The 23,132-nt window shown below is 34.0% G+C and overlaps 1 protein-coding gene across 3 annotated transcripts in view; it reads left to right on the top strand.

The window, feature by feature from the left end:
* Window positions 1-23,132, top strand: part of LOC124372421 (U2 small nuclear ribonucleoprotein auxiliary factor 35 kDa subunit-related protein 2) — a 41,881-nt gene that overhangs the window by 5,405 nt on the left and 13,344 nt on the right. The window contains exon 1 of one of the 3 annotated variants that reach the window (XR_006923330.1): window positions 17,671-17,810. The exons of the other annotated variants lie outside the window; for them this stretch is intronic. The gene's annotated coding sequence lies outside the window, so the exon portion shown is untranslated. Of the gene's footprint in view, window positions 1-17,670; window positions 17,811-23,132 lie in introns of those variants that run through there. 3 annotated transcript variants of the gene reach the window in all.

Genomic DNA, 23,132 nt, shown 5'->3' with positions numbered 1-23,132 from the left:
AATTACCAGTCTCCACGAACTAAAAATAGACTGCCCCGGCCTGAGCTCGGGCTTGGGTCATTGACGATATCGACACAGCCCGGCCTGAGCTCGGGCTTGGGATTCAAAGTGTTAACAGACAGTCAATAGAATACATTAGAACAATACAGTTTTCAGGTAGTTTTTCACTTTAAACCCTTAGTCACTATCGCTTACTTCTAGTAATTCTTCATTGCCCAGAACACAACAGGAAGGAGCAGAATGTTCTCAGCAAATGAAATATCTGCATTCTTGACATCTGGTCTTCGACAGGCGGTTTCTTCTTCCAGTCGCAACAATAGCAACGACCAGAAATTATGTGTTTTAGGAGGCGAGGCTAGATTGCTTTTGACATTCAACATTGAAAGCATACACTGCTTGCACAATAAAGATTGTACTTAAAATTATTTTTCAACATAGTTTCCTGTATTTTTAAGGTAATTGTAACCGGTAGCTTTTATCTAAACATTCTACAAAACATTTCACCAGTTAAGACAGCCATATTTGCACTACAAGTTTAACCCTTTATAGACCAGTCTATATTACAAAGAGTAAATCAGAAATACAGGGATGTTTTTAGAGTTAGAGTTGGGTTTGAGATGGAGGCAGGACACCAGTTATTTAGCTCCACAAAGTTCTCTATTTAAGTGGTTTCAAAGTGATTTTTAAAATAAATTTTTATATAAAAATTGTGTAGTTTTTTAAGTGCTATAGATAAATGGTAGTAAGTTTATCACTATATTTATTATAAGTGTGAAAATTTCCAAAACATTTTAATAACTTTGTTGGATCTGGCATAATTAAATTATACACAGATAAGGAAAGGTCTACCCTTCTTATCAAGGATAGCTGACCTTTGGACAGTGACTGACTTATCTCTGACAACCTAATTTACCTTCATCTACAATAAACTATCATTGTCTAGTTTGACTTATATTTTCATGTCTGTTGGATGGCTCAATGGGTTTGTGTGACAGACTTTGAATCTGAAGGTTCCAGGTTCAAAACTACATCTTAACTTTATACTTTTTATGTCACAATTTAGTTAAATTATCCTCTCTTAATTGAAATATTAATATATTTTTCATACTCTTTTACAAATTTTTCCATATTTTACTATTTATTTCATTCGTAGGCCTATTTTATAATAAAGAAAAAAAAAAATCAAAAAATGAAAAGAAAGCAGAAGTCTTATAATTATAATTGTGGAAACTGTTCAAAAAAACTATTAAAATCAAAACCATCTATACAATGTTCTGGTCAGTGTCTACAGTGGTATCACTTGCAATGTACAGACATAAATTACTCTCAATTTAAAATTATTGCAGAATCCAAATCAAACTGGAGCTGTTATATGTGCACCAATAATAAAAATAACAATCTATCTGATATCTGTGGTATATCCAAAGTATTGGAAACTAAATCTGATGAAGGTAATGATGACGAAGATAGTGAATTTATAAATAAAACTACTAGAGAAACACTTGAAACTCTTAACTTAGTTGTAGACACCTTAAATAAAGACTTAATAGCAGCCAATGAAGAAATAAAACAACTCAAGATTCATAACAATAACCTAGAAATGTTAGTCCTTCAAAAAGAAGAAGAAATAATGAAATTATTAAATAAAAATACCAGCAGTTTCTCCTACTCACAATCTCCAACATGTTTGCCTGAAAAAATGAAAAAGAAAACTTTGATAAAGACAAAAAAACTTAAAACATTTACACTGCCTTTGAGAAACTCTTTTCAAGTGCTTGAGGGTCGCATTGATGATCCAGAGGAAGTTTGTAGTGTGATCGGAACTTTACCTTTAAACTCCAGTAGATCTAAAAACAAAACAAAGATCACACCGACTAGAAAAACACAGCAGAGTAATCCAGCCAAGGAAAAAATAACAAAGAGGAAAATTTTGCTTGCTGCGGACAGTCATGGCCGGGACCTTGCACCGATTCTCGAAGCCAAACTAGGCAGCGGTTACAAGGTAACGGTAGTCAGCAGTTCGGGAGCCCCTTTTAACTACGTAGCCAACAACCTGCAGGACTTGACTAGGAGTTTTACCTTTAATGATCATGCTATCTTACTCGCTGGGACAAACGACATCACAGACTCCACTAGTGCTAGTGTAGTTAATTTTAATTTTAATATATTTTCTAATATAACTCTCAACACTAACATGTCAATAATCGGTATCCCTCATAGACTAGATCAGCCTGCTCTCAATGAGAGTATAAGAAAAGTAAATGTAAAGATTGAGGAGGCTGCTAGTAATGTAAAATTATGTAATTTTATTGACACGAGTTCACTACATCTTACACATTATACTAAATTTGGGACTACACTTAAACAAATCAGGTAAACATTTTTTAGCCGAACTAATTCATCAGTCTTTAAAGGTGAAAAAACCCACAATTGTACAAAAAGACATCCATACACCAGGACAAACATATAGTAAAAGCAAAGCTCCTTCACCGGAAAACAACTCCACTTTTTTAATCAATAAACCCCTCACACTTCATGTGGCAACTAACGATCCATCAGCTGACATTATTCTACATAACATCCATGCATCAACACCTAATGAGAACTCTGCAAAATGCATAAATAAACCAAAAAACATCCAGCGCAAGAAAATATTAACAGTAACCTAGCCTGTATATCACATTCACAAAACAATACTTCTTTAACCTGTAAGAACCATATAGAATTCACAAAAAAACAAATATTGATAATATAAAAACCTTAACCTTATTACACCAAAATGCTCAAAGTATCCTAAATAAAGTTATACAGCTGGAGTATCTGAGTCATGATGTAAATGTAGATATAATTGCTATAAAGTGAACATTGGTTGTCAGCAAAAAACTTAAAATATTTTCAGATAAAAAATTACGTTGTAGCCTCAATTTATTGTAGAATTAGTTTGACACGGGGAGGTTCTTGTCTTCTTGTAAAAAATCATATACAATTTATTGAACGTAATGATATTTGTAAATTTAGTGAAGACTTTGTTTTTTGAATGTTCCTCTATAGAGTTAATTTCAACTAATTCTAATAAATTAAAATATTTTAACTGTTAGTTGTTACAGAACACCAGACTCCGATATTCATATATTCATTTCCAAGTTGCAATTGTTATTTGAATTAGCTTTGAAAGAGAAAAAGTACTTAGTTGTCTTAGGTGATTTTAACATTAATTTATTAAACCATAACTCAGAGTCTTTAGCTTTTAAGAATATTTTAAAAATGTTATAATTTTAGATATTTTATAAATGAACCTACTAGAGTTACCAAAAATGTTGAATCTTGTTTAGATAATATTGTTAGTAACATACCTCAGAATCTGCTATCAAGTCTTAACCTTCACTCTGGCTTTTCAGATCATAATTTTTTCTCAAATTTTTGAAAATAAATGTCAATAATTTATTACTAAAAAATGAAAATAGTAAAATAATTACACATAGGATATTTTCTGAGCAGGGTCCATAGAATGTTTCATGACTTTCTGCAAAAGGAGGACTGGTTTGATGTGATTTCTGGTGAATCGGTTGATGCAAATTTCTCAAAGTTTGTTGATAAGCTGATATTATATTATGAATTAGCATTCCCATTAAAAACAATAACAAAACTTAAGTCAAGTCCATATTCCTGGGTAACTGATGTGGTTAGGGCAAGTGCTGTCCTGTCAAGGGAGCTGTTTGCCAGAGCCAAGTCAATAAACACAGAAAATAGCTGGAAAGAATATAAAACTTACCTTAAACATCATAAGAAAATAGTCCTTTATGCAAAAAGAGAACCCCTAGTAAATAAAATACAATCCTCTAAAAATATTCCAAGAACAACCTGGAATATCATTAATTCAGAGACTAAATCATTCGCTTCTGTAAAAAACATTAATCTAATTGTTAATGGACAAGATATTACTGAGCCAATGGATGTTGCAATAGCATTTAACAGGCACTTCACAAGTGTACCTCATATTATCTCAAACCAACTTGACTTGCTGAATTCAAGGCATTACGATCCACAAAATTTTTTGCCAAATCCATTTGTTAATGGTTCATTTTATCTCTACCCTGTTTGTGAAAAAAGAGATAATTGAAGTTATAAGTAAATTTAAATCAAGTAAGTCACCAGGCCTGGATGGAATACCTCCAAGGATATTGAAGGAACACATCCACATCCTGTCAAAACCTCTTTGCTCTTTGGTGAATAGCTCCCTGACTCACGGAGTCTTCCCTGAATGCCTCAAGGTAGCCAGAGTAACTCCAATATTTAAAAACAATAATTCAAATCTTGCAGAAAATTACAGACCTATTTCAGTTCTTTCAGTTTTTTCAAAATTATTAGAAACTATTGTAAAATTACGGCTTGAAAATTTTTTAAAATCATTCTCAATAATAAATAAAAATCAATTTTGGTTTTCAATCTAATTTGTCAACTTCAGATGCTATCATAAGTTTAACTGATTATGTGCTAACTGCCTTGGACCAGGGACAGTCGACCTGTGGCCTGTTCTGTGACCTCCAGAAGGCTTTTGATTGTGTAGACCATGAAATTTTGTTAAATAAATTGGAGTATTATGGCATCAGAGGAGTTGCTCTCAATTGGTTTAGTAGCTTTCTGAGGGATCGCAGCCAGGTAGTAGAGATAGTTCAAAACAGTGCTGGTTCTGTCCATAAATATCTATCTCCTGCCCGCTATTTGGAGGCAGGCGTACCCCAAGGGTCAGTTTTAGGTCCAATATTATTTTTAATTTTTATAAACGACTTACCCAAGCAGTTCAATTTATGTGACAAATTAATTCTCTTTGCTGATGACACCACTAGTTTGATTAAATCTGACAATAAAACTGAACTATCTCAAAAATTATATGATAACATTAGTTTGATTTTTAACTGGCTTAAAGCTAACAAACTATCCTTAAATATTTTCCAAAACATCCATACTTAATTTTCACTTTATTAGAAACTTTAGAGAACAACTTGAAATAACTTTTTACCAAAGTAAACTTACTTCTACAAAAAAATTGTAAATTTCTTGGTGTTACTTTAGATGACAATCTTAGATGGGAAAATCACATCAGTCAGTTAAATGGGAAACTAAATTCAGCATGTTATGCTATTCGTAAAATTAGAGACTTGACTGACTTAAGAACAGCAAAAACTATTTATTTTGGCTATTTCGAATCTGTGTTGAGATATGGAATTGTTTCCTGGGGAAGTTCACCATTTATTGAACAGGTTTTCAAAACTCAAAAGAGAGCAATCCGAATTCTACGAAATTTGAAATTTAATCAATCATGTAGAGGACATTTTTTTAATCTTCAAATTTTAAACAGTAAGAAGTATTTACATAATGGAAGTTTTAACTCAAACATATAAAAGAATACAGTCCAATCCCTTTATCTCCCATCATAACTACACAACCAACACGTAATAGTTATTCTCTACCTGTTCCTATACACAGAACAACCCATTTTAAAACATCTTTCTCTTACAATAGTCAGCATTTTTTTTAACAAATTACCTTTAGCATGGAGAGAGATTCCTACATTAAAGGCTTTCAAAAAAACTATTAAAGAATACATGCTTCAAACTGAAATTTATACTTTTGACGATTTTCGTCCGAATTCACCAGAAAATAATTAATTAAGATGTGAAAATATCATACCACCTAGTATTAGCTATATGTTACTTGTGTTGTAGTTAGTATTTTTTTAAATTGTTATTTAGTATTTAGTGTTATTATTTCTTGACGAGCCTTATAACATTGTAATGTTCTATTGGGCTAATAAATCATTTCAATTTTATGGGATTTGCATAATTTCGGGGAAATGGCTATATTTTAGGAACCACAAATCAAATCCTTTATCTGTTTTTTTATATTATGTATTATAAAATAAGCTACCAGAGTATATTTCTTTACTTGTAAAAAGCATATTAGTATGAATTTTTAATACTTAGAATAAGTATTGTAAATTTATCACTCTTGGCCAGTGATAAAAATGTTGAGACATAAAGCCCAGCCATAGGTATTCTAACAGTGAATATGGTCTATATACAACTACAAAAAGTATGACTCAAGACAATTCTCAGTTAGGAACATGTATATACATTTTGTACAAAATCCTAAATACCGTGTTTTCCAACAATGGATGAATACTATTGTTTTCATAAGAACTCAACAAATGTTTTCCAGATAGGACTACTCTAGTTCAGTACACTGAATCATTGTTCTCCACGTAAATCAAACAAAAATACAGAAATAAATAACACAGCGTAAATAACGTTATTTACAATGTAACACGTCTTAGCAAACTGTGTAGCACATCTGAGTACATTGGTATTATCTGGAGGCCACTATTTTTGGACGAGTTTTTCTTATTGGGGACTAGCCAGTGACCCATGAGGGACGGGCAGAATAAGGCTTAAGAGAGGAGACCAGCCTCTCCTTTATAAATCAAAAATATTTTACCAGGAAAGGAATTTTAAGAAACTTGTACGAGTACATGCTGTTGGTAATCAGAGAGGGTGCAAACAGTCGTTGTTTCTCTCAAGAGGAACCAGTGCCCTCGGGTCTGAGGGTAACTAGCTCAAGGAAGAGCTTCACCAATCTGGAGCTTCTCCAGCGACAGATTGATAACACCAATCTGGATGATGGAAACACCTCAACCTTATTGTTAAAAAGACTGAAGAAATACGTGTGGTCTGTCATGCCAACTACTGAGTGCTGTCAGTACTGAAGCAAGTGTGGACCATATCGCAGAGTAAATAAGATGGAGCTAGGGATATCAGTCCACCATACAGAAGACAATGGAATAGGGAAGAGAGGTGGTAAATCAGAACCTCCTCGCTGTGGAGTCAGGGTCGCGGAAAAAGAGTTTGCCCAATTACCCTTCAGACATTCCACAAGTTTAAAACCCTACTGAATAAAAGAGGACGGTTACAGACAAAGAGCACAGCCATAACACAAGTCTTGCTCAAGATGAAGATGGGATCTAAAGGAGTTTAGCAATCCCTACAGGAGCTGTGATAACCTTATTTTTAAATTACTCTATTAACACTACAAAATAGAAGACGTACGAGACATACGAAACCAAGTTTTTTATTTGACTTCTAAAGAGAGATATAAAAATTCTGTAGAATGGATGAATATTTTACTTTTATATAATGTTTACTCATTTTTACCTTCACAGTAAAAATCTTGCTGCACAAGTGCACAAGATCTCGCTTTCATTCTGTTTCATATCTCAGCAATTTGAGCTGCAGATATTCCACAAATTTCCTTTATCCTTCTTATGACTCGGCTTTTTGTTAGATAAATTTGATTATTATTATTGCTTGAATACAGGACGAATAGTCATCCAAATAAGGGAAATAATCGTTTCCACTCTTAAATAGCAATTCTTGAAATTTCAATATTCTCGTTGATATTTGGCAACATAAGATTTGCCTCTTAGTTCTGATGACAAATGAAAATCATCCCTAAGATAGGTATTAGGTAATAAATCAAAACTCTAGAGGTTTAATCAGGAATAAAATTATTAAGGTATGTAAAATTGTAATTTAAAAGGCAAACATTTAAAGGATGACGAATAACAGTTAAAAAATATAGTAACACTGAAAATTAAAAACGTGTTTTTTACTTTTTCATGTGAAAATGTGTGTTTTCTTCTTGTACAGCAATCTCTTCCTTGATCTTAAGATTTATCACTTGCTGTTTGTTACATTTGTTTGTTTTTATATGTTGGGCCTGTGAGGTTACACAAACATTTCTTACCATGGTATAGCTCTACAAATGTAAAATGTTTTCTATTCCGTCCACTTTGTGTTCAATTGAAATAATGTAATAGAATTTAACTGAACTAATAAAAACACACCGCCATATTTATAAAACAGACTTATCTGGAGATTCGTTTTTTGACCAAATACTATAGCTTTATCCAGAATCAGGTTACAAAACTACATAACTATACAGTTTGTTCTATATTCTTACAAATTAATTATTAAAAATCGTTTACATCTATATAATTTTATGATCTACTAGCTGGCTCGGCAGATTTCATACTGCCTCAATCAATAAATAAAAAAGCTAAACTTTTGTATAAAATAAACTTTAAAGAAACAAAAGGAATTCATAATTATTAAAAATAATGTTTAATATGAATAAGGTTTTGATTATTATTTGCAATGAATTACACATGATGTTGCTTGAAACATTTTCATGTCACAATATTGGGAGCTTACAAAGTAAAGTTTGAAGTGTAACAGTTATAATCTGAAACTTGCTTATATTATAATGAATATAATAACATCTTTATTTAACTACATTAAAAACAACACTGTCAATCAAGTTTTATATTTTCAATTACAGAGGAATCATGAGGTTGCATAATAAATTGTCCTGTCACACACGATTAAGTCCTTACAAAATATAGTTCGCAAAACCATTTAGTTTAAACTGGCTATACCATAAGTTTAATTTGAAACATTGTTTATAATACAAATTAATGTATCTTCATCTACTGGGTGTCCCAAAATTACAGGACCAAACTTCACCAAAATGTTCAGGAGGTCAAACTGAACGAAAAATGTTATATAATGTATAGTCCTATCTTGCTTCGTTTACCTTAGATTGGCCATTTTTTTTATTACATACAGTTAATTTTATTTTTAGTACAGGTTTACCGATTTTTTTGAAACTTGGCATAAATATTATAAACATGAACATAAGTTGTAAAAAAAATATTTTTTTAAAATCTTATGTGTATTTTCAAAATGGCGGCCATTAAAAAAACTGTTGGTTTTCAAGTTATTTAGGTTTTAATATTTTAAATGGCCGCCATTTTGAAAATACACATAAGGTTTTAAAAAAATATATTTTTTTATAACTTATGTTCGTGTTTATAATATTTATGCCAAGTTTCAACAAAACCAATAAACCCGTATTGAAAATAAAATTACTTGTATGTAAAAAAAACAAAATGGCCGATCTAAGGTAAACGAAGCTAGATAGGACTATACATTATATGACATTTTTCGTTCAGTTTGACCTCCTGAACAATTTGGTGAAGTTTGGTCCTGTAATTTTGGGACACTCAGTATATTAAAATACACCACAGATAAAATATAGGTGGTCAATTTTTATTATTATGATGTTGCTTATAGTAGTTTACAAATATTTTAAAAGCTACAAAATAGTGTTACACTTGATGTTGCTCAAAAAACAGGTGTCACAACAATTAGATACTTGAAAAGCAAAGTTTGCCTAAAATACTGGCTATTTATAAGGTTTCAATTTGATATTGAAAGACACATACAGTAAACGATACACTTTGTTAATCAATTTAAAGCTTTCTGATAAACCATACTTTTGTTTTGTTTTGTGGTGCGTAAATAAAAAAAGACGACGGTTTCCCGACGCGCGAACACGCGACGTATAAAATTGTTCATGCGCGAAAACAGGGAAACTCCAAGTTGATTCCGCAAACTTCCAACGACTGGCCTTGCAATTTATTTATGGTCATTGCAAAGGCCAGACGCATGGGAAATTGTAGACGTTTTAAAATTGAATGGTAAATCCGTTGTAATCATCGGTATACGCGGGATCAAGACATCCTCTCCTTTGTATTTTTCCCTTTAAGATTGCTGCCATGGCATTATTCATTATCTTTTTCGCAGCCAGTCTTCTTCCATTGCACAGTCGAGGTTGACTAATGTTACGCAGCATGATGACAAATGACCTACTTTTAACTGCAAATTGTGAGGTGGTAGTCCAGGCAATTCTACTGAATTTAAAAACTCTGTGGGATAGTTGACTACGTCTTCCTGGTTTATAACGGTTTCGACTGATTTGAGGGAAACCAACAGGCCCGGAAGAAAATTCTGAATGGGACGCATTGAGATCATCGACATCTTTATTTTTTTTTTGCCGCCAATACTGATGGTTCACCCAGCCAATTACGGTTATTGCACTGTTGCGCTATATCTAAAGAAACACGCTGAATAAGCTCCTCTTTTGAGTCTATGATGTGACAGAAATCTGTGGGTAATGTGATGAATCCGGTCGAAGTGTCCACTCCGACTTTACCATTTCCAATGTCTTAACAAGTGCTTCAAAAACACATTTGCAGTTTCATCTTGTTGCAAAAATACTCGTATGTTATTTGTTAATTGGATTGTCTACATGCCACCACAAATTTGATGATTTTAGGCATGCGTTTAGTTCATCAGCAATAGTTGACCTGGGAATAACTGGAAGAATGACAAAAATCACCTGACAACAGAATCATGGCCCTACCAAAAATATTTTGTTTGTCACGAAGATCTTTCAACGTTCTGTCCAATGCCTCCAGTGACCTATTATGGGGCCATTGCGCATTTGTCCCATACAATCAATGTGTATACTTGTAGGATCTTGGCTATTGTTTCTGTAGTTCAGTTTTAATAATTGGTGTTGTATTTAGTTTTTTTTATTAAGTGCATGTTTTCGAGTTATAGTGAAGTTGACACAAAAACATGGTGGTTGTTATTCCTGACTTAGGCATGTCACAACGCTCTGGTATGATTAGTTTATTTTAATCATCAAGCACTTTACAATAATCATTTTCTAAATATTAAATGTAAACAAAAATGTTTTCTGCCTCTATGATGAATTTTAGCTGAAAGTATTAACAGCTGTTAAGTATCAGTTAATTTTGTATTACGTGTCGCAGCGCAGTCTGCCGGTTCAAAGGTAAAACCTTCCAAAATCATAAACTACTTAGAAATTAAAATTTAATTAAAAAACATTTTCCAGTGGACTAAATTGTGAATCTAATTTATTCTCGAAATCCCTTCAACACACACACAAAATTTCGTAAAAATCGGTCCAGTCGTTTAGGAGGAGTTCAGTGACATACACACGCACACAAGAAATATACCGAGTGAGTTTTTTAAAGTGATCCAATAGCTAACTTTTTAATTACACGACTTAGCACCACACTTTAAATTTGGAACTTGCTCAATTTTAAGTTTCACTCAGGAAATACACTTTCAAATTTTTTGAAGATGGCCGCCATTTTTCCAATACTATAAACGTCTTTGTTTTTGTGTATTGAACTATATTTTTTCCTATCTGTAATCAAGGTCAGCATAGCATTCATGCTTGTACTGTTTTCTGCTTGTACAAATCAGAATTCGTTTAGCACTTTTTATTCAACAAGATATTGCCCTTTTCAATATTAAAATAAAACCTGAATGTCCAGATTACAATATGTACACACAGTACACCTTTGTGACTATCGAAGGTTTAGAACATAAGTATCAGGCAGTCAAACATTTTTTGATAACTATATGCTACTACTACTGTTATATCAAGGACTATCAGTCACTCGACGAGGGAATGAAAAAACCGGTTCACCCACCCTGTCCTCCAACTTTCTTAAAAGCCTAAAGAGAACATCATGATGGAGGTTTTCTTGGATACCATCCCCTGCAATTATGAGCACAACTCATTTGTTCTTCGTTTACAAAGCAGCTATGAGTGAAATGCTACACATTTTTCCATTCACATTTTTCTACAATGTGGTCAAGCTCTTCACTGGATGGTTTTGTCATGGTGCCATGAAGAGGGCATCGTCTGCATAAAGAGCAGTGTAGATCTTTGACGAGAGAAGCATATCATCGATATACCACAGAGAGAGGATCGCCCAAAAAACCAACCCCTGTGGCCCACCAGTTTGTCACTGGTCGCACAAAGGATTGGACGTCCTAACAGAGGTATAGAAATGACGTCCAGTCAAGAAAGAGCAAAGTATATGGAAGATCTGACGTGGCAGGGAATTGCGCCCTGTCCAAACCCTTACTATAATATTCTAGCTAACTTCAGTAGTGAACAGGCGGTCATTAAATTTGTCAAAAAGAGTAATAACAACTCTTTTCGAGCTGGAGGGTGACAAAGTTCCAACGAAAACTGTACTGATCATTATGTATCTAATGGTGGAAGTGCTCAGGAAACCTGGTCAGTATAAACGCTCAAAAACCTTAGAGATTGGTGGGAGTTGGGAAATCGGCTTTTAGTTCTCAGGTGGATCCACTGCTCGCCAGGTTTGGTAATAAGTATGAGCATATCAAGCTTCTATGGTGTTAGAAAGTGTCCAAGAGCGAGGCAGAAGTCCATGATCGCAGTGACCCAATGCAACACCCGTTCCGGGAGCAGTTTGAGGTCGTAGAACCAACATTATTGGGACTAGCAGCTTTCTGAGGACACAGCCGAGAGGGAAGGCGGGAACTTCACCATTATACAGGTCCGATCGGTTCGCTCATCAGAAACTCTTGATCGAAAGCCTCCAGCCACGGGTAAACGTGGTCACTGTGGGCTGGGTCTTCAACACCAGATTCGGCGAAAATTGCTGTTACATTAGTGTCCTCAAATGCTACAGCTAAACCAGATTTGTTTACCAACAAAATGGGTGGTTTACCGGCTTCTCGGGCTGCAGGATTCTCGCCAGACGTCATTGTCAATGGGAATTGTAAACAGCGTCGAGGGTATCCTGGAAGACACTATTTCCATCGTCCTGCAAAATAGTCCTGTAGTAGCTTTTTGAATTTTATCAAACTGGCGTTAAAACGCAGCTCTGTCTGCTGGAATCCTAGAACGTTGCCACCGCCTCCCGAGCCGACGGCGCAGCCGCACTTCTCTTGGAAGAATTCGGGTAATCACCGAATATGATCGGGAACAGCGCCACCAGGTGACTTGGAATGAGCAACAGTAGCCTACAGCGAAGACATGCAATTGTCAAGGTCGTCAATAGACGCAATGTCAGGAACGGGAAGTGAACAGTCTGCTAGATAATCATGAAACTAGTCCAATTCGTCTTAGGGCGACCCCCAGGGGATAGGCGGTAGTGGACGGGACATTCCAGGTTAAGAATCACGCTATGTGGTCGTGAGATCATCGGCCTCTAAAAAAGCATCAGAACAAAACCCGGCAACGGTCCTCCCATTAGTCGGGTTTCAGGGCTGTCGATGGTTACGCCGACGAACAGTCTCGAGGACATCACGCAATAAGGATGAGGCTTCACCCGAGCTGTTGTCACTGTTGACGAGGTGGTTATCATCCAACTGCTAGCAGACTCGTTGGACGTGATTATTCATCGAGTCTGGCTGTGAAAGACCTCGTAGCGGAACCAATGAGCTCAATATGATCATGGCTTTAATAAGGCAATCAGTTGCTGTCACGATATATCACCGGTTTGGGCCAAAATTTCTGGATCTTTTGTGCTGATAAGACCGGCACCCACCATAATTAGCATTGTGCGCTTCCCCACAATTGCAACAATTGCCTAATTCGTCAGTCGGAGTTCCACAAGACCGGGACAAACGCGATCGTCCACATCGCACACATCTGTCAGGCCGACCGCAATTATCTGATCCATGTCCGAACTGTTGACATTGGTGGCAATGGATGGGGACCAGGTGGTTTTATAAAGAGGCGGACAGCAACACGTACGTAGAATACTTTGTCTATATTGTAAATGTCTTTGATCAGTCGGGTATTATCACAGAGTCGCAGTGAAGGGAGACCAACCAAAGATTTTTCCCCTTCTAGTGCGGAGTTGCAGAAGCCATCGCCTACAGAAATACTATGTTCCGACAACGCGCCTGAAGCTCTTCTGCGGTAGCAAAAGGGGAAAGTCCAAAAAAACAAACTTAGTGGGCCGGGTGCTGGGCAGAGAAAGCTTTGATCTAATAGTACCTAAATAACTTATACTGTGAGCTCTTTAGATCTCTTGACAGTTACAATTTACTAACTTACAATTATTTGAATGGTACTTGAGAGATATTGGCAAATCGAATCTCATTGCACCAAAATTTATAAATGTAGTCTTATCAACATTTCATTGCATTTTATCAAATCTACACCATTTATTAAAGGATTTAAAATTTTTTAAATCATTTCACCTAAAATAAATTTATTAGAGTGCGATTACCATTCCCCTTCGACTTCCTCGTCGGTCAAAATAGTATCCAGGTTGGTGGGTTTGGGATCTGATGCAGACGAAGCTAAGGTTAGTAATGAAAATAATGATTTTGTTAATAGGGGTGAACAGCCAGTTTGTTGGTCTGAAGAACAAATTGTTGAATTTAAAGCTAAAAATCCATGGTTAATTGTGAACAGAGAACTAGGTTGCAACGTTTGCCGTAGTGTGAGTACTCTAGGTGCAGAGAAAACGAAGGGCCTAAAGATTAGCGAAGAGTGGGTTTTAGGAACTGTTACCGCTTATGGAAACAATAAAAAAGACCAGCAATCCTCTCTTAGGAAAAAGATATTTTTACACCGTGGGTCTCGAGCTCATTCTTTAGCTGAAAAAATACTCATTGAAGCTAAGAAAGATACAATGAAAAAAGCTGTTGCTTCTATGCATAAAGAGCAGCAGATTGTAACTGAGCGCATTTTCCGTACGGCTTATAAGCAAGCTAAACTAAATAGGCCATTTTTTTGAGTTTGAAACTGAAATTGATCTTCAAATAATGAATGGCTTAGATATGGGGCGAATCCTACATTCAAATGTTGCTTGCTCCAATATAATTCATCATATTTCTGATGAAATGAAATCAGACTTGATAAATGGCCTAATCAAGTCAGACTCTAAATTTTCCCTGCTTTTGGATGAAGCCACTTCAGTTTCAAACAAAAATGCTTTGGTGGTTTATATCAGAACTGTTCTAAAGGGAAAGCAAAACCCTATGACAGTGTTCTTAACACTTTTTGAGCTAAATAGCACAACATCAGCTGGTATATTACAAGAACTTTTAAATCAGTTACAAGCATTAGGTCTAAGCTTTGAATTCATGAAAGACCATATGATTGCTCTAACTTGTGATGGTGCTTCAGTGCTACTAGGCAAGAAATCTGGCCTTGCTATACAGCTTACTGAAACGTTCCCCAACTTGTTCATTTGGCATTGTTTGAACCATCGTTTAGAGCTTGCCGTGCACGATTCCATAGAAGAAGTAGCTGGAATCAATCATTTTAAGATATTCATGGATAAAATTAGAAACATGTTTAGTTGTTCACCGAAAAACAGCAGGAGTTGGCAGAAGTTGCTAAAGGACTAGAGGAGCAAATGTTGAAAATCGGCCGTGTTTTAGATACTCGTTGGGTAGCCTCCAGCTTAATGGCGGTGAAAGCAGTTTGGACAGATTTTAAAGCTTTGTACAATCATTTCATTGAAGCATCTGAAGACAAACAAAGGGACTCGAAGCAACGTTCAACTTACAAAGGGCTTTGTAGTACATTATCTTCTACAACTTTTGTACACAACCTGGCATTGATGTTCGATGCTCTAGAAGAGTTATCGGATTTGTCCTTACAGCTTCAAAAATCAAGCCTCAACTTATCCAAGCCCACAGTGATGTAACACTGTTAATCAAAGTGTTTGAAAACCGAGTTGAAAACATGGGTAGACGTTCAGTGGAAGCTAAAATTGCTATTGACGATTTGATGTTTCAAGATGTTAAACTTTGTGTAAGATCCAAGATACCCAGTATTCCAGAAAAACAGTTCTATCGGAGCCTCGCTAACAACTTGACTTCAAGGTTGCTATCATCATCTTCAAATGCGGCTGAACACTACACCAAAATCATGAATGACATCAAAGTGATCCACCCCATGTATTGGCCAAAAGACTTATCCATCACCTACGGAGAATGTGAGATCCAGCGAATCTGCGATAGATTTAAGATTAGCAGCTCTCAGGATATAATTAGAGACTTCAGACACTTCAAGCAGGGACTGAAGCCTATGTTAAGTGGAAAGAAACCTACTATTCTAGAGCAACCGCCGTCGTTTAAGAAACTGATTTCCATCATAAATAGTATTGCAGTGTCTAGTGCTGAATGTGAACGTGGGTTTTTCTGCAATGAATCTAATTATGTCTCCTCTTAGATCTTCACTCTACATTAGCACTGTTTGCGATTTATTGCGGATCAGGCTCCTAGGTCCTCCTTTGGCTAGATACTGGCGAAGGGACACCATTCTGCACTTGACACCAAGTCAAAACAACGAGGGCAGAAAACTTACCATGAAGACAGCATTGCATTGTGGGAACTTTTTTCCTAAATCTGTTTTTTAAATATCTTTTAGAATTTCAGAACATTAAGTTTTCATTAAAATAACTAGCCTATGCCTAACTTATAGTTGTGTTCTGAACTCAAGTTTCTGAGTTCTTTTTTGTACTTACAGTTAGTTTTGTGTATTGTTGTTTTGTTTCTTTTGTAGTTTTCACTTTAAAATATTAACAAACAACTAAAACTAAGTTTACCAACAGTCTTGGCATTGCCTTACAATATTATACTACAAATCCGTACATATTTGTTATAATAACTAATAAGCAAATAAAATAATCAACCTTAACTTTTTAAAACTACACTAAATTTTAAAAAATGAAACCGTGTTACTCCACTCTGTGTGTCATTTATTTTGTGTGTAATTAAACGCTTCCTTTTCCTTTCCAAGAAGTTGGTTTATTTTGAATGTATTAATATTGTTTTGTACCCATAAGGTACCTATGCAATTTTTTTGTAAAATATGCAAACTTGTAAAAAAGCTGTTATATTAACAAACATCCATTTACATATTAATATGTATTATTATTACTACTGTAATGTGTATAAATAAAACTGTGAATAAGGCTCAATTTGTTTTTATTTTACCATTCATTAAAAAATTAATATTGGCGAGCTTCATTGATTCAAACAAAATAGTCAATGAAATCAAACCAAATATTTCTGGGAAATTTATAGGCAACAAGGTGTTAATGGAGTAGAGTAGAGTAGAGAGTAAACTCAATAATTTAAATTCATGTTTTTATTTTCTTACATCCTAATCAAGCACCATAAAGAAAATAAACAGCATTAAAATATCACTTGGTATTTTATAAAAATGAATGTATTATTATGTCTGGGTGGCCTAAAAACAAAGGTTTACAGTTATAATTTTCAAAAGTTTTCCTGGGTGAGGGCCCCCCTCCTTCCTGGGGTGTATTCCATACCCACCGGTCTGAGCTTCCCGCTTTAAGAGTTCCCACACCTAAAATTTTAGAAATTAAGCACTGGGAATGGGTATTCAATTTAATTATTGTAAACACTCATTTAGTAGGACGATAGTTTGGATAATGTCTATTTAAAAAGAGTTTTAAAGTATCTTATTACATACGAAAGAACGGAAAACAAATACAGTTACTTACTAATGTAGGCGAGTCACGAGACGAACCCTGACCCATTACACGGTGCAGCTGTGTATTACAGTGTTATCACATTATTTTACAGGTATTTAATTAAGTCAGTAACTACTTCTACAACATTGTTGCACACGATTATAGTTAGAGTCTTAAGAGAGGTGATTCGCCAAGCTCACCAGCTGATCATGAATCAGTGTTAGAAGTCATAGACTGATGCTTATTTGTAAAGTCAGAGCAGATGGAACTGCAGTAGATTTTTTTTTTAATTTATACATTCAGTCGTCTATGAATATTTTTCAGTCAGTTTTCGACGTTTCTCAAACGTATTTTCTTCTTTGCAATTGCTTGAGTCAGTGTTTGTGCCGTGATCAAAGCCAATGTAGACGGTAGACTCCATTTTCGTCAATCATCTTGACTAAAGAAAAGGAGTTTAAGTGAGGATTTAATTCTTTATTTTCTTATTGTTTTTTTACATTTAAGTTTTTCCGATTTTATAATATCTTATATTGCAAGTGAATTCAATTTCGACGAAATGCCTGGCTGTCTTCAAATGAATTATGGGAAAGTAAGTAGGCCTATTTATTCTCCTATTCAGGTCCACCAATTCAGAATAGTTATATAAATGTATCAATTTAATTTCTCACTAAATACAACCAATTTTTTAATGGATAGAATTTAGTAGGCATAATGCCAAGACTGCTGAAACTATCAGTTGCTGGTGTTTAATAGACCTAGGTACTTAAGTAAATATACCTAGTTGACCTATTATTACAAGTTTCGTTCAATCTATCATAAATCAGTTAGATATTGTAGAAGAAGGCAAAATAATAAGCAGCCACCACCACAATCAAATCATGATTATCAATTGGAAATATAAAAACTATTAGGCCTAAATAAAGCATTGATCTTCAGATAGGCTATTGATAATTAATCATGTTAGCTGTTTTGGGGAGACTTTAATAAGCGGCCTGCACTCGTTATTCTATTGCTGTTATCGAACAATTCGATGTACTATCCCACTTCGATATGTAAAAATCACGTACAATAAGAGTTACAAATAATTCAGTAACAAGGGTAGGGTACGATAAGCGGACCCGGTTTTTTATATCAAAATTGGCAAACAATATTACTTAATCATAACCATTGATATAATCAATCGATACTGATTAATTATTTTTTCACGATTTGTACCGTTTTACTGGCACATGAGGGGTTAGCTTTGAAATTTAAGACTTTTGTGAAGGTTTAAAAATAAAATAAAATCTTCTGAAATAAATAAAGTTCAAACTAAAATAAAACTTCTTCTTAAAAATAATTACTGGAATTAAAATTAAAATAAAAACTTCTTGATGACTTTTAAATTCAAACTTGTAATATATTCGTCACTCAATAAAATGTACAAAGTTCTTACAGCTTTTTATTCAATTCTCAAAATTTCAAAAACTTTCACACGCTAATCTGATCTGGCAATTCTTCACTTTAATTTATCTTCAAAAGTTCAATTTTATTTTGTTACTAATTATCTTTACTTTACTTTAAAAATTATTCTTCAGTGTTAGAGAATTAAAAAATTCTTCAGTTTAAAAAATTCTAGAGATTTAAAAAATATTGCTGAAAGCATCTGTAACAACCACAGAACTCTTTTAGTATTTTCACATAAAATTTTATATACATGTGCTCACTGCACCTACAAGTTTTATATTGCACAGATCAAAAGGACAAGTTCCTAAATTCCCATTAAATTTAATTATTACAATATTTCTTTCCCCAAAGTTATTCCAAAATAACTAAGAATGTATATTGACTGGACTCCAGTTAAAAGGTTCACTTACCTGCAGGTTCGATGACGATTAGCAAAAAGATTTACTCTAAGCACTTTCAAACTCTACTCGTTACAATCACTTCCGATCAACTGAGACGGGAGGTACGGCGATACGCGCCTCGCTGACAACAGCCTCTTTTGTACAGTCCAGCCCTTATCATTCTTCTGGGCCTACTCCTTCCACCGGTAATCCAGTTACCCCAGAATTTATTATTTAATACAATCGGTTCAGATTAATTAAATAATCTATATCAATAGCTGTTTTTGTAAACACTTTCTAATAATAGTCTTAATGTAATATTTAAATTTTATATAAGTAACATTTGATTATTAAAAATGACAGTCAATGTTATAAAAACTACACGACATTGCTTTGAAAGATGATAAGACATGTTTTTCATGACTTCAACATGTTGGACTCGTGCGGAAAAACCCATTATGTGAAATTTGTGGGAAAGAAACAACTGTAACTGTGAGAGGAGCAAATATGGTCGTCTTCAGTTTTTTTAATTTTGGTTATAATAATTTGTTTGATCACTGTAAATGTTAGATTCATAATTTAATTTAAAACATATGATTGTTATTGAGAACTATAGATACTTTATATTGATCGATAGTCTAGGATTTGAGATTCGAATGATTAGGTATCGATGGTTACATTCTTCGATATAAAAAAAACCGGGTCCGCTTTTTGTACCCTACCCCCAGTAACAAAAAGAATCTTGTACATTACAATTAAAGTCATAAATTTAACAATAACATTACAAAACTAACTATGGCCTAGACTTAGATATCAAAGAAACCTTACAATATTACAACTTGCCCAGCTTGATATAAATGAGTAACCGCTTTAGTGAAATGGAGGAAAGAATTCTCTCCATGGGTTACCAGGAGCCAAATCCAGATGTTTAAGCTACTTAAACAGTCACTTGCAAGAAATATCTCACATATTTTCCTCATTTATCACTATTTTCAAAGTTTACAAAATTTTAGTTACTTCTTGCTGTTAATTGTTTACATTAAAATTTCTATAACATACATTCAAATCATATGCTAAAAGTTAAATCAATTGTAATATCTAATTATTCCTTCGGATGAAAACAATTGAAGCATTCAATAATAGGAATAGAATAACGAGTGTAGGCCTCTTATTAAAGTCTACCCCAATTCGTTATATTAGTAACTATGGCCTAGACTTAGTATTAAAGAAAGCTTACAATATTTATAACTTGCCCAGCTTGATATCAATAAGCAACCGCTTTTATGAAATGAAGGAAAGAATTCTCCCCATGGGTTACCAGGTACCAAACCCACATGTTGAAGCCACTTGAACAAATCTCTGCACTTTTGAGAAATATCTCACATATTTTCCTCATATTCGTCGCCATTTCCAAAGTCTAAAAATATTAGTTAATTCGGGTAGACTTTAATAAGCGGCCTACACTCGTTATTCGATTGTTATTATCAAATGGTTTCATTGTTTTTATCGGAATTATAATTCAGCATTACAATTTATTTAACTTATATGATTTCAACTTATTAGTTAGAGTAATTTTAATGTAAACAATAAACAACAACAAGATTTAACTAATATTTTTAGACTTTGAAAATGGCGGTGAATATGAGGAAATACGTAAGATATTTCTCACAAGTGACGAGATTTGTTTAAATAGCTTCAACGCAAGTTATAAATATTGAAAGGTTTCTTTGATATCATAAGTCTAGGCCACAGTTGGTTTTGTTGTTTTGTAATGGTATTGTAAAATTTGTGTATTTAAAATTGTAATGTATGAGATTCTTCTCGTTCCAGTGATTTATTATAACTCTTATTGCGTACGATTTTTACATATATCGAAGTTGGATAGAATATCGAATAACGAGTATTGGCCGCTTATTAAAGTCTACACGCTGTTTTTGTTTCATTTACATACTGAGAGGCTGGCAAGAACACTGGTGATGAATATGCACTTATTGTTTCCAAATGTAAACATTGAACGTTTTAAATGGTTAAACAAGAAAATGACCTTGCTCCTTCAAAACTGAAGTGTCTAAGTGAGGAAATAAAACAAGAATTATAGGTGGAAATCAAATAGTCTTTTGCTGCAAGAAAAGGCAGAACAAATTACTATTTCATGTTTTGTTTGTTACATTTTATTAATACACATAGCCTAATTATTTTTTTTATATACAAATAGGTGAACTATATTGTAATTTGAAATACCACGTATTTCATTTCCACATTTTGGTTTCGGTAGATTAGATAATCATGAATATCGGTGATTCAATTGTGGTGGTGGCCACTTATACTGTATAGTGCCTAGCAACTTATATCTAGTTGTCTCCTCTTCTAATTATTTATTTTAATCATCAGTTGGGTCTTTAACTCTAACAAATGTGATATCTACATGCCCAAATAGATGAAACTATCAAAATGGTATTAACATTTCTGATAAATTTTACCACTTTACAGTATCCTGTAACGCTACCAAATTATAAGCCCTGTTGATAATGGAGTAATTGTATTTATAATTATAGTTTTATTTTCAAAAGTATGAGCGTTCTCAAACAATTTGGAAAAAAGTAGACAGAATTCTCACTATTTTGTAGTTTTTCACATCCTCTGAGAACCTTCCCTTGTCAATGTGAGGCACCTCATATCCATCTTTTAATATATCTGGGAAAATTTAATTTCTCAGCAAAGCGTTCAAAGGTTATGTATGGTAGCGGTTTGGCCTGATTTTTTATGCAAAACTTAATTATACTAGGTGGGACAGAATTGTTGAGACTGTATCTTTTAGTAACATTGAGCTTGTTAATGGCAGTCAACATTATGTTACTTGGCACAACGGCACACTATGATAGCATCAAAGATAAAATCTGATGGAGACTCTTGAGTAAGGATTGAAAACAGATCAGTACAGTGTGAACAATCTACGTAGCAGTTTTGTATTGCACACTCTAGAATAAAAACAGAGGGAATGTCATCTTTTCTGTACAAAATTTCTAGAAAGCTCCAGAATATCTTTGTAGGTATCACATCCTGAAAATATGCAACGTACTCCACATAGTGCTGTCCTGGACAATGTAGGCTACAACAGCTATTCCTAGTCCGGGAGAAATTTTCCTAGCTCAGTCTATCCTGACTTACGTAGTTTCTTTTTAAATATGGCCGCCTTAATGAAATTGTTTGAAAATCAATATTTAAATTTATATATCCTACCTACTTTAAAGGAGTATGTTCAAAATTGTAGACTGAATTTTGTTGCAAAACTGTAAAAACACAATGTTTATGTCCTTTGCGTAGATACTTGTAAAATCCTCTGATTTTAAGTACATAAAAAGTTTTCTAGTTATATAATTTTCTTTTTGTGAGGTGCATCTAGCGAGGGATCAAACTCCAATGCAGGGTGATGTGCATTCAAAGTGATCAAGAAAAATAGGTGTTTTCTATCCCCAAAAATACATTTGAGAAGATTAAAACTAATATTACCCTTATTGATTCGATTTAAAGTTGAGTTGTTCCATGTTTAAGCTATCATTGAGACGAAGCATATAATCAACATGAGGTGCAGGATTTGTACAACTATATTGCTTCCAGTCAACTCATGAAATATTGAAATCCCAACTAGAACTAAATTCTTAGACTCTGTAAGCTGGGACACAGATTATTGAACAACTTTGCAGAAGTCTGCATATACATGGGTGGCCATATTTTGAGGTATGTTCATATTGAAAACCAATAATGTCTTATTGCGTGGGTGGTCCTATTACAATAGTTTGAAACCATATAAGTAACCTGATTGTTCAGAATTGCCCTTTTCAAAATTATATTTTCTGTATCATAAGGACTTTTTTACTGTTATGTATACGCAGAATTATATCAAGAACATGAGTTCAAGAACAACCTAGCTGTTTGAAAATATAATGGATTAATAGAGGGATGTGCAAGGGATTTTTCAAGATAAATTGGATGTCATATTAAATTAAAGGGAAAACATAATACCGCATACTATCCTTTTATGTTCAGTCATAGAAGTTAAATTGTATTACAATTATATATATAAT

The sequence above is a fragment of the Homalodisca vitripennis genome, unplaced genomic scaffold, assembly GCF_021130785.1.
Source record: "Homalodisca vitripennis isolate AUS2020 unplaced genomic scaffold, UT_GWSS_2.1 ScUCBcl_3166;HRSCAF=8514, whole genome shotgun sequence".
NCBI classification, from domain to species: domain Eukaryota; kingdom Metazoa; phylum Arthropoda; class Insecta; order Hemiptera; family Cicadellidae; genus Homalodisca; species Homalodisca vitripennis.
The sequence above is the reverse complement of the archived record's forward strand: the minus strand, read 5'-3'. Positions and strand labels throughout refer to the sequence as shown.